The sequence below is a fragment of the Pholcus phalangioides genome, unplaced genomic scaffold, assembly GCF_987345545.1.
Source record: "Pholcus phalangioides strain wild (caught in Gottingen) unplaced genomic scaffold, Ppha-v1.0 ptg000015l_1, whole genome shotgun sequence".
Taxonomy (NCBI): Eukaryota; Metazoa; Arthropoda; class Arachnida; order Araneae; family Pholcidae; genus Pholcus; species Pholcus phalangioides.
In genome coordinates this window covers 116,633,635-116,646,422 of record NW_028301608.1, presented here as the reverse complement: position 1 = coordinate 116,646,422, position 12,788 = coordinate 116,633,635, and positions in this window count along the sequence as shown.

Genomic DNA, 12,788 nt, shown 5'->3' with positions numbered 1-12,788 from the left:
CGTAAAGCACTTTTTCAACTGTAGTAATATCTCAAACGCAAGAGCCAATAAAAAATGTTCATGGGTGATATTCGTGTTCAGCGGGTCAAAATCATTCGGAATTTCATATTTCCACGTCGAACGCGATTTCATTGTTGTTGTCCAGTGACGATTCCAGCCAGACACGCAGATCATGTGAGAACATTTTTAAAAACAAATTACATCAGATGCATCCATCACAAAATCATTTATTTGGCCACGGCCTTCGTGTCTGGAAAATGGCGTCTTTAATCGATATATAGACGTAGGGTATGTTATACGCTAATTTTCCAACTCGAACGAATTTGCATATTCGACGTTGGTCTTGTTCGAGGCAGTGGGAGGATCGTATCCAATGGGACTTTTCCACGCGTAGCCTTCGCCGATTGCGCAGAAATTTCAAGCAAAACTCTTCGTTGCCACCATAAATCAATTCGGTTCTAGACTTACAGTTTTCAAGGTGCGATTACGTGTTGTTATTTGGCTAATATGGAATCATGGGAGAAACACACACACCTGTAAAACATGCGCAGGTTCAAGTCTATAGTGATCCACCTGCCACTTGTTCGATGGGAACAGAAAAATAATAATCGTTTGCCCTCTCCCCCCCCCCCTCTTCTTCTTTCTCGTCACTTATTAAGGAAAATGTATTTCTTGGTAATACATTAAAACACCGATAACCGATCACCAAACCGGTGCAAAAAGTAACGACGGAGACGTTATCTGTACGAGCAACGCCGTGTTTTTTGCTCTCTCTGATGTGCCTCTTAACCTTTTGATGTGGAGGAAACCCGAGATCAAAAGATTTGATGGATTCGAAACCCATTTGAATGCGCCTAAATCGAAACTAATGTCTTTATTAAGAGAAAGATTTATTACTATTTAATCTGATTGATAAGGAACGAAAAATGTGCAATTTACGATGAATTCGAGAAATCTCAATCACGCTTCACGACAGACATCGTTTTCCGAGTTACATTTTCAGTGGTGTATTTACGGGGGGGGGGGGGGGCTTAGCGGGCCCAAGTTCAGTGAGGCAGTAAATTTGAAGAATGAGTGGCCAAAAAGACATATTGGAATGGGAATATATAAACCTCGATAAATCCGCCTCTGCCACACAGCAAGGGTGAGTGACCAAAAGAGTGACCTAGAGAGTTTGAGCACGTGGGTGAGCAAACGAGTGACTTGAAGCGTAAGCAAGCATTTGAATGACGAAACGAGTGACCTACAGAGCGAGGGACCAGATCAGTGGTTGACCTACAGCGTGTGCAAATATGTGAGTGACCTACAGCGTGAGCAAGTATGTGAGTGACCTACAGCGTGAGCAAGTATGTGAGTGACCTAGATCATGTGCAAGTATGTGAGTGACCTAGATCATGTGCAAGTATGTGAGTGACCTACAGCGTGTGCCAGTATGTGAGTGACCTACAGCGTGTGCAAGTATGTGAGTGACCTACAGCGTGTGCAAGTATGTGAGTGAACCTAGGTGAACCTAAATCATGTGCGAGCATGTGAGTGACACAAACAAACAGTGGGCTAGCATGTGAGCGACACAAGCAGTGGGCGAGCATGTGAGTGCTTGAAACAGTGGGGCAAGCATGTGAATTATTGGATGAGTGACTTTATCACAGGTGAACTTGCAGGAGCGGTGGGGGGAGGCGAAATCGGGAAAAGAGCAGTCAGTAAAATTACACTGGAACGGGAGAAGTTAGACAAAATTCATGTAGCCCACAGGCAGCGAAACTATAAATGCACCTCTGGTTACACTGTGTCTCAAAAAAAACAAAAAAACTTGCAGTCCTGTTCAGCGTAAACACGGGAAAGAAAATGTCTGTCCTCTGTAGCTTAATGGTAGAGCACTCGCCCAGACAATGGGAGGTTGGTGTTTCGATTCCCCTCGTAGGAATTGTGAATTTTCTTTCTGAAATTCATCAACCCTTGGTATTCAATTGATTTAAATTTGGAAATTCGACTGTCTTTGACATTTTGCAGTCCCATGTCGAGGTGGAATCAACATGGTTGAATAATTGTATCGTTGTGTGCAGGCCTGTTGCGAGTCTTTTCAATGGGGAGATCGGCTCCATTTGCGCCTCGAAGTTGGGAACCACAGGAAACCAACTTCAGCCGAATCCTCGCGATGCGAGTCCATCACTATGACCACTCGACCACCACAGCGGCTGGTGAAGTCCCTAGGAGCCACGACGTATACTTTGAGAAACCACTCTCTATAGCGGGCAAACTGCAACCCACAACTAAAGCCAAATTTAAGGGGGGTCTGATACCTTTTAACATAGTGAAAACTATGCTCTAGCAGAAATACATTTAAAATTACTGCTTAACCATCGATTTGTTTCAAATTTTTTTACACATTTTCGATTGTATATGCTATCCTATGCCAGTATAAAGTTTTGCATGTCTCCAATACTTAATTTTTTACAAATTTTCAAAAAAATGCATTGAATTAAGCTTGCGGGCATGATAAAATAGCATTACATCAGCGTAATTGAATACAAATTCATTCAAAATAAAGGAAACTGCTCAGTTCGTGAAAGGAACCGAAAGACCGAGTGAAAAATTATTATTATTTTTTTTTAATTTAAAAATTTAAAATTTGAAACTTCATTTTAAATAAGATTGATTCAATGGAATCTCAATCTTTTGCTTCGTTTCATGAACTGAACAGTTTCCTTTACCTTGAATCAACAATTATGTAATGATATTTTATCACGGGCGAAAACTGTTTTTAACGTATTATTTTGAAAATTTGCAAAAACTTAAGTATTAGAGATTTATATTGACATAAAATAGTACACAATCAAAAATATGCGTAGAAAAATTGAAACTAATCAATAGTTAAGTAGTACTTTTAATGATCTTTCTACTAGAGCATATTTTTTCACCACGCTAAAAGGTACGAGACCCCCTTAATGCAAATTACAAAGGTCGATGAACAGGATGTTTGCCGCAATCCTTTCGAGCAAGTTTAAAAACATTCATAAAAATAGCAATACGGTATTTTTACATTTGCAAAGAAAATCAAAATGCACACAACCACGAGAAGAGTGCGTATTCATTTGAAGAAAATAATTTCAAACTAGTAAATTCAAAATAACACAAAGCAGTTTCCGGTCTTCGAGAGAAATAAATAATCCTATGCCCGAATCTTTCGTAGAACGAGGTCTGGGAAATTCCTGCAGTATTTAAATAAAGGCTTTATATAAAAAAGCCGCCGCCGTATGCAAATTCGAGAAGTTCCTTTGAATAAACAGTTTACAACAACTAATTCGTTTCGAGGCGATGATCATGATGATGAAAGGTTTTATTCGGTCGAATTTCATTGGAACAGGATGCGAATGAAAAAATCCATTGGAGGAAAGATTCGTTTGAGCTTCGATAAATAAATCATTTTCGGCTCGAACAAAGACGAAAAGAAATTGCAATTTTTGAAGAAGAAACGTTTCTTTTTCGAAAATTTGATACGGTCGCGGTTGGAAAAGAAAAGGCCGTTCTTTTTCAAAATGCTACGCAAACAAATCGGAGAGGAATCACAGCTTTGCGAGCTTCTGACGGACAACATCCTGATTTTTCAATTGGGAATTACTATTATTATTTGTATTAAAACCAAACATCCGTTCGTATTTACTGCCGAAGCGATTTGCAAAATCCTTTTTTGCATTTTGATCGCCACCTCGTTTTGAAATAAATTAAAATAGAAACTCGTGCTTTTTGTTTAAAGAAGAAGCATTTTTACGAACATTGAAATGAAAGAAAATAATTGAGCGATCTTTTTTTTTTTTCATTTTAGAAAAGATCTTCGATCGAGTTTCGTTCTTAATAATAGAGTCATTTTTGATTCGAACTTTTCGAATCATTTTTTTTTTGCTAAATTCCTCATTTTGTAGTTTTTTTTTCCTGATTTTTTTCAAATCCCATTCTCGTGGAATTTATGAAATACTCAGAGTGACAACACAGTTACTCCCTAAACTGTTCGTTATTTTCGGAAACAATACGGATTAAGGATAATTTATTATTTCAACTAAATTGAATTAGAAGAGAAATTTAAAAGTAAGTTTATGTGTATAATATAGTAAAACTTGTCTTCAACGGAATCGCAAGAGACCGAAACTTTTTTCCGTTTAGCTCAGATTTCAACGTAAAAGAGGTTCAATTGTCATAACGTGTAAAATTATGTAAAAATCTCGCGTAAAAGTGAAATAAAATAAAAATGAATTAATGAAAATAAAGTTAAAATTATTTTTAAAAGTAAATAAAGTAATGTGCACACACATATATATATATATATACCCTCTATAATTATAAAATATTTATTACTTGATATGATATTATTTGTTAAAAATACATGCATACTGTATTTACTTTAACATTACACTATATACAGTCCCCCCCATTACATACTTGTACATAACTATTCGCATCGCCAAATAGTGAGTAAAAAATTCAAAACAGTACTTGCGAATAAATTTATTTCTATTTTTTCCAGTGGTCAATAAGAGTTTTCTGAATGCAGATCACACCCATTGCTGTCTGACTTTCAGTAAACAGTTTTGCTTGAAAAGTCATCCAAACAATGCTTAAGTGATTATGCTCTAAAGCAAAATTACAGCAGTTTTTTCAAAATTTCGACAGCATCTCTGTATAAAACTTCACCCTGCACTGTTTTTTCTTCTGAAAATGACAACATTCCTCTCATCTTCATCCTCCTCTTCTTTTTGATTTTCTCTAAGAGTTTCAATGAGAGTGTCGAAATTCGTCGTGTCGGATTTAGTTTGTACATTGTCTATGTTCATACAATTCTTAGCATTGAGATCACAGAAGCACGCAGCTTGCATGCAATTTTGTACGTCTTGCATATCATTTGGAAATCCTACCATTGCACTGATTTCTCCCGTAGAAAAGCCTGCTTTTCCGAAAAATTTTATTTCACTTTCAGGAAGCAACTGCTTTACTAGATTAGATTAAAATTATTAATTAGATTAGATTTATTAATTGTATTAAAGGCCGTAGGCCTATTACAATAAGTGGTACAAAAACAGAAAAAGAAAAACATTTTGCATCTATAAATACAAAAATATCATAAATATCATCGCGGAAAATCAAATACACATAACAATCCAACAAGATGAAGAGGAAAAAATCTCAAATATGATCGCACAATAAGCTTCATTCATAAATTTCCAACAAATTCAAAAATAATTGCACATCTCTAAAGAAATCAAATAATCCATAAATAAAAGGTCGATCAGAAACATGGGTATCCAGCAAGCGTATGACGGACTGCTCATTTGATTCTAGGGAGTTAATATACTGTGAGATACGTTTCCGGCGGAAAGATATGTACATTGGGCAACAAAAAATTACATGGACAAGATGGTTGGCCTCACGTCTGTTACAAACATTGTACTCTGAGTTATTTCTGAAAAACAAGGTTCTGCCAGTAGGATGTCGGTATGTCATGGTTAATCTTAAGCTCATAAAAAACCTTATTATGTTAATTGGAAGGTTGATGAAAAGGTATTCTGCCGGTATAATAGAGAAACGGAAATGTTTAAAATGAAGAAAATGAGTAGAGAGTTGTGAATTTTTTGTTAACATGAGTTTGGAATCCAATATCAGCCACTGCTTTAAGTAAACTGGGAAGAGATCTGCAACTGCCTTACTACATATGGCTTATTAAAATCTTAACATCAAGTACAGAAATAGTTTTTGCAAATGTCGCGGTGTATGATGAAGAACTCATATTGGCAAGATTGCATAAAACATTTTCCGTAGAGCACTTTAACATTTTGTATGATCCCTTGGTGTATTGGTTGCGAAACACTCCCGTAGTATTCGTGCGAAGTTTTCCGTTATATATAAGAGCGTACAATTTTCCTTTCCGTTTCCGTGTTAGACAGGTTCGGTTCGATCCAGGTCGTTTTTTTAAATACGTATTTTTGGCATTAAAATCACAGGATCAAAGTTCTTTTCCGTTGAAGACAGGTTTCCGCTTATACAGGTTCCAGACAGAGCCCTCTTAACAGCATCATGGGCCCCCGGGCCAAGTGATTTTTCTGAGGCCCTACAAGAAACATTTTCGAAAATTTCAACCAGATCTTTTTTGTGAGGCCCCTTTTCTCTTGAGGCCCCCGGGCCGTGCCCATGACTTAAGACGGCACTGGTTCCAGGCAGGTTTTACTGTATATCAAAATATGCTTGTACCTTAGAAATATACTATTGTAAATGCCAATTTTAGAGATTTTAAAGTATTAAGAGAAAACAATAATTTATATATATAGCATATCTCATTACGTATATTGGGTCTGGTTTTTTGGCGACTTCATTTAAAAATTATTTTAGCCAAAATACAATGAAAAACTACAGAATGAGAACTACAAGAATATAGTAATACTAGCTATAATACCCGGCGCTGCCCGGGTTTTCTTTAATGAGGCATTTTGGATCACGTGATATCTCCCTCTTTGTTTGAGGGACATACAAACCGTTTAACCAATATGGCGACTTCATGCGCAACTCATAAAATAAACAAATCTAGATTTAAAGAAACGTAGAAATGAATACATTTTTTCTCTTTTTTAAGGGGCGCTGAGTAAGTTGATTCCCCCCCGAACTTCAAGTTATCCATCTCTGCCTGTTTCAGCTTTCAAAAATGCTTAATTAAAGCTGTATAATTACTTCGATGTACTTTTTACGGGCCCATAATTAATTTTAAAATATCCTAAACAATATGAATTCATGCAGTTTAATATCAAAAGACAATACGGAGACATTAATTTTCATGCTTGAGAAGATGTAAATAAAAAGTTGAAATCAATGTCATTGCATGAATATCGAACTAAAAAGTATGTCCGGCTAATTACTTCATATCTTATCTCTAAGCGAACTCAATATTTCAAAAATCGAGGTTTCTCTACAGTTTTTAAAATTATTGATGTGACAGAAAACCCTGTCAAGTTTCCGCATTTCTATAGTAAAATCGACAATTTTAACACTGATTTCTATGGGGATCATCCTTTGCCTGACCCTCAAAGCGATGCTGATAATGATTATGATAATGATTAAGTCTCATCACTGGGAGGATTGAAAAAGTGGCAAACCATTACAAAGGCATAAACTATTATACATACTGACAGACGAACCATTGTAAAGGCATATACACGTCTGAAACGCATTGCTAGGGAACCACGGTAACCAAAGTAAACGTTCGGAAAGTGATTGTTGAGGCCCAAAAACCATTGTTGCCCTACGGTTTTTTGCCCGTTTGTGGCATTTGCCCTGCTCTGACGAAATTTTAAAGTTTAAAGTAGCCTATCGTTCAAGTGGGGTCCCATTTGGTATATATGCAAAATTTGGCGACGATCGATCTAAAATTGTATATTTGTATAGAGAACATACACACACACAGATAGAAAATCAATTTTATGTATATAGATCTCAAAATTGACAAAAATGGACGTACGATAGTATGGTTCTGAGATGTACTTGATGAATGTTTTATAAAAAAAATTTGAGTTCTATTTTTTTTTCGTAATATTTGTTCGCATCAACATTTACTTAATCCATGCGTACGATGACCATATGACACGTATTTTCCGGGACATTACCTTTTTTCGTAATATTGGCGGGCTTGGTTTTCATAAAAATGGCCGGTTTTCCCGTATTTTCAATAAAGCTTCAATCTTGAATAATTATTCTTCACTGAAACCATGAATTATTCTTCCAACTTATAAATTATATTATGATAATTATGACTTCTGTATTTTATCGTATTTATACGATACTACTTACCCCATAGTATGACTGACCTACACTTCCGACTAATATAAATTTCACATATTTGTGATGCTAAAATTTTTTTTCGTAGAATTCATTTTCATCCACTGCGAATTGCAGCAGTGATACGTTTTTCCGCCATTGGCGAATTTCGGTGATTTTAACAATAACTGTAATTTTTACTTTTGGCATCATTTTTAGCGAAAATCGGTGATTTCCCGTATTTTGGAACCCAAATTCCCGTAACAATAATATTCAGTTTCTTTCACTAAAACCGGAAGACAAAAGTTGCATCAACGTTGTACATTTCGTAAAAGCCCGACAATGCTAATTACCACCATTAGAGAGAACTCTCTAATATTTCAACTTATATTTATTTACACCAGACCAGCTTTCTCGGCTCTTTGCTGTATTTCATTAGCAGATGATGTCAAAAAATAGGAAGTGGTCACAATAACATGACTCGACTATGAAATATATATATACCTATAACAGGGTGCATAGGTAACAGCATCGCACGGCATTTCACTGGCGAACCGTTGATCCTAGAAGCATACCTCCAATTAGAACAAACATCCAAATAGCATGTAGAACTCAGATCTATCATTCAAATGTTGCAAGGGTAAACACATTTATCCGCATTTAATGCTGTTTTTTCCCCCAAACCTTCCTCCGTTTTTCCAATTCGAGTGTCTCAGTGAATATTGCACTTAGAGACAGGAATTTTTTTTTTTGCTTGGCATCAGGAGAGACAGGGGAAAAAATTTTGTAATAGAGTTCTTGAGCACAGGGTGTTCGTATAAAAAAAGTTAATATTTTATTTTAATGAGACTATAAGACTATACAGGCCCTTGCAACATGAATGACGTGTCTGAGTTCTACACGTTACTTGTTCTAATTTGAAGTATGCCTCTAGGATCAACAGTTCGCCCGTAAAATGCCGTGCGTGCACCCTGTATACATAGATGGATCTACGGTCTGTTTAAATAGGCATATTCTGCACACATTAGGTGATTTAGATCTGCTTTTTCTAGATCAGATGCATTGGACATTCGAGTTCAGATGCAGTTTGACTGCTTTTTTTTGGCGACGGGAAAGAATAAATAGAAGCTCGAAAAACGGTGTTTGCCGTCCGTCGGTAGTTGATTTTGTCTGGGCCGCAACTTCTCAGATGAATGTTTGCGTAAAAAAGGAAAAAGACCTCTTTTTTGAAAATGCATGTTTATAAGAAATCCAAATACAGTAAAAACGTATTTCGAGTTCGGCCTGTTTTTTGATGGGAACACGTACGTCTTTTAACCCATTAATTGTGTAAACAATCGGACTTTGTGCACGTGAAAGAAAACTTTTTTTCCTGGACAGCAAATCATCGGAAAGCGATTTATTCGTGCTCATCGTCTATTCACGATGAGCGCGAAATATCATTATAAAGGGAATTAAATATCATTATTAAGGGAAATCATTCAAGATTTGAATTAGATCTAAAGTCATTTTTTTCCGAAATCCCCAATTTTCAATTTATTGTGAAATTATTTCTTTTCTAAAGTTCTCATCAATTTTTGTTTGTTGTGCGCATATTTTGTGTATATGTAAGACATCGATCTTTTTCCACCCGCGGCTCCCTTGCCCAAGTCACCGTTTAACCGCGTATCGCAGGAAAAGAATCCCCGGTGTACCTATTCTAGCACTGAATAAGGTACACGCCAATATCAACATTTCACCGCGAGGCCCCTTACAAGGGTTGGTGATGCCGCTACGCCCTCTTTGAGAAACACTGGTGTAGGGATATTTCTCACAGTGGTTCTCTATATAAATAAATGTATGCAGATGCTGACTCTTCCTCCAAAACATCAGTAAAATTGGAGCTAAAAGTGCCCCAAACTTTTTTTTTTTGGGGTCCCTCCCGCGGCCCTCGAATTAGTTAATAATAAAGATCTACGGACCACTGTTTGACTTAATGAGCATTTATGCCATGCTAAGAAACACAGAAAAATAGAAATGATATTTTGACTACGGTACAGTGTAAATTATCGATTTTCAGCAGGTACATAGTAGGAGGGGGCAGGAAAATGTGTTCCATCGAGAAATAAGCTTTGCAAAATATCTGGGTTCGTCATCGCTAAAATAAAGGGCTTTTAAGAAGGCGAGATATCTCGTACACGCCGGTGACAGGGTCAAATGATTGAAATCAGCATTCGGATTGAATTTTACGGATAATTCTGCTGCCATTTTGACAACAGCAGAATCTCTGTAATATGATTTATTCCCAAGAGATCCGTACGATCTGTCCAGGGAATTTGATAGTGTTAGTAGAGGTCCTTGCCGAAATCGGGATTCGAACCCAGACCCGCAAAACCGAAAGCTAACCACGCGACTGCCAGGCAGCGAAACTAAAAATTATTTAACGCATCAGGAAACCAAAGTAAAATATTCCTATAATTGTGGATTCCGCGTGTTAAAAATCGTAATTCTTCAATCCGGCTTCGGCTCGTACTTTAATTCTGGTCTGGTTAGATGCCGCGACCCACACAACGGGAATATCGCACACGCAGAACCTGCCTGGGGCATTATTCCCTACGTGCATCCCCCAGCGCGTCAGTCAGAATGTGTCATTTAACCGAACACATCGAGTCGGTTATGCCTGATGTTCGGACGGATAAAGTCACGTGATCTCTAGCTTCGTCGGCCTTGAGTTGAGTCGGTACCTAAGCTGGTGTCGGTCACACACCAGGGTCGTCTTCAGCGGCGGCGCGTAACTCGCGTCGTAAGGACCCGGGTTCGAACCCCACAGTGCTGGTCAGCTGAAATTGGTTTTCTGTGGTTCGCAACTTCGAGGCGTGAGTGCTAGCCGACCTCCCCTTTAAAAAGTCTCGCCACAACAGGTCTACAAACAGTACAGATATTCAATCATTGCACTTCACTTCTGAAATATAGTTGGCATCACTGAAAAATCACACAAAACACTAGATACGCACTCAGACTGTTAGGTATACACACACTTACACTTCCGACACAAATCGCTAAGTAGAAAATTGCTCATGGCGATAGTCCTGAGTTGTGCTCGGTTTGAAAGAATAAAAGGGGCGATACATCTACACTCGTAGTTTAAAAATTAACGACAGGTGGCAGCACCACACATAAAAAGACTTCGCGTTACGTTCACAACACATACATGCACAGCTTCCAGCCTGTCCCAGGTCTTCTTTGACCACCCTGCTAAAATGTTTTCATTGAGACGACAGAGCGACTGGCCATGATCTGGTTATGAGGAAGAAGGACGGCGCATGAGACCTGGGACCTCGCACGGCAGGTAATCTTGAGCTGTCCCTGCTCCCAGTCATATCACCTCTTGTTAGTAGAGGATAATTGAAAACTCTGCTTCCCATAGTGGGCGATATCACTTCCTGGAGCGCTGAAATGAAAAGATTAATGAGCTACACAGGTACAACATGGGTCGCAACCACTTTTATTACTCACAGCTTCCTGAATATTTTAATTAACTCTGTCTTCTATAAGACATTGCCGTTCCGTGGACATTCGGAAAAGCTGCTAAAAAGTGGTGTTGCCCTCACGAACAAGAATTCGGTGAATCCCTAAACAACGAATCTATTACGACATGTCCTTGAGATGGTAGAAAAAAAAGGCTCCTTAATCATAATAATAAACACGATTCACTAATAATCAGTTGGCCGAGCCATTTGAACTTCAGTATTTGGCGATACGATTCTTTTCTGTCTACGCACAAGAATTTTCGATTGCGAAGTAAGAAACAAAAAGGACACAAAATTCAGTTTTTCAGGGATAACGAGATACTATTTTCAGTAACAAGAAGCCAATTTAGATACGAGTGTGGGTTGCTCGTGGAGTAGATAACATTTCTGGAGAGTGAGTGATGCGCACACACACACACATAACACTTGAAGATACGGGAGAGAGAACATCATATTCTCTCGCTCCCCCCTGATAAAAAGGGCCTTTTGTCGCCATCATTGCGAATAGTTTAATATAACAACTAAAATGAAAAACTTTTTTTTTTTTAGTTTTTATCGATACGAAATAGACGATCACGATCGATTCACGTGCTCGACATCCGGCCAGAACTCACCAAAAAATGATCATCGTCGATGGTGATGATCGAAACTGAACTTTTGCCTGTGAGATGAAAAACGACTTCCTTTTTTGTTTAAACTTCACACCGTCTTCTTTTTTTCGGATTGTTATAGATAATTTGAATAATAATCGAGGGGGAAAAGGTCGAGACAAAAATATTTCTTGCTATTTTTTTTCCTTTCTTTTTCAATGACGAACGCGCGCGTGTTCGCAGCAATCAGCAAACCTTTGTTTGGTCCATTCATTTCAATGCTCGTAATCTATTCATGTAGTTGGTAACTAGATGTGCTTCGTGTCTGACGACCAAATTGGACGTTTTCTTCTCATACATCTATCTCTCTAAAGTCTCACTTTTCCCCTCTTCACAGACCTTCCTGGTCAGTTTGTATACCGACCGTCGGCCCTGGAGGGCTGGTCTGGTCTAACAACAATCGAATAAAAATAGCGTTTGAAGCACTACGGGGGGAAGGTACCCAAAAAAAAAAAAACCGGAATTGCCAGGTCGCACACATAGTGCAGCCACCAAGAGGTACTGGAGTTGTCTAATAGAAACTTAGCGACGAAGAGTGATATCTTAACGCATGGGCCCAACCGGGGCCTCTGAAAAAACGAGAAGTAGTTACATTTTTTATTAGGTATGAGACAAATATTCGGCCCTTTTGCCGAATAATGCTGAGGTATTCGGCCGAATATCTGCGTAAATCTAAGCACACAACAAACTAACTTTAAATTAGTCATTAGTTATAGTTTTTAATTGAAATTATATTAATTAGGATTTTCCCCGTAAATTAAAAATTTACTGATATTTTATCGAGTGGTGTATGTCCGTTTCTGTGAAAGAGGTTATTTCAGGGTGAATTTCTAGGACA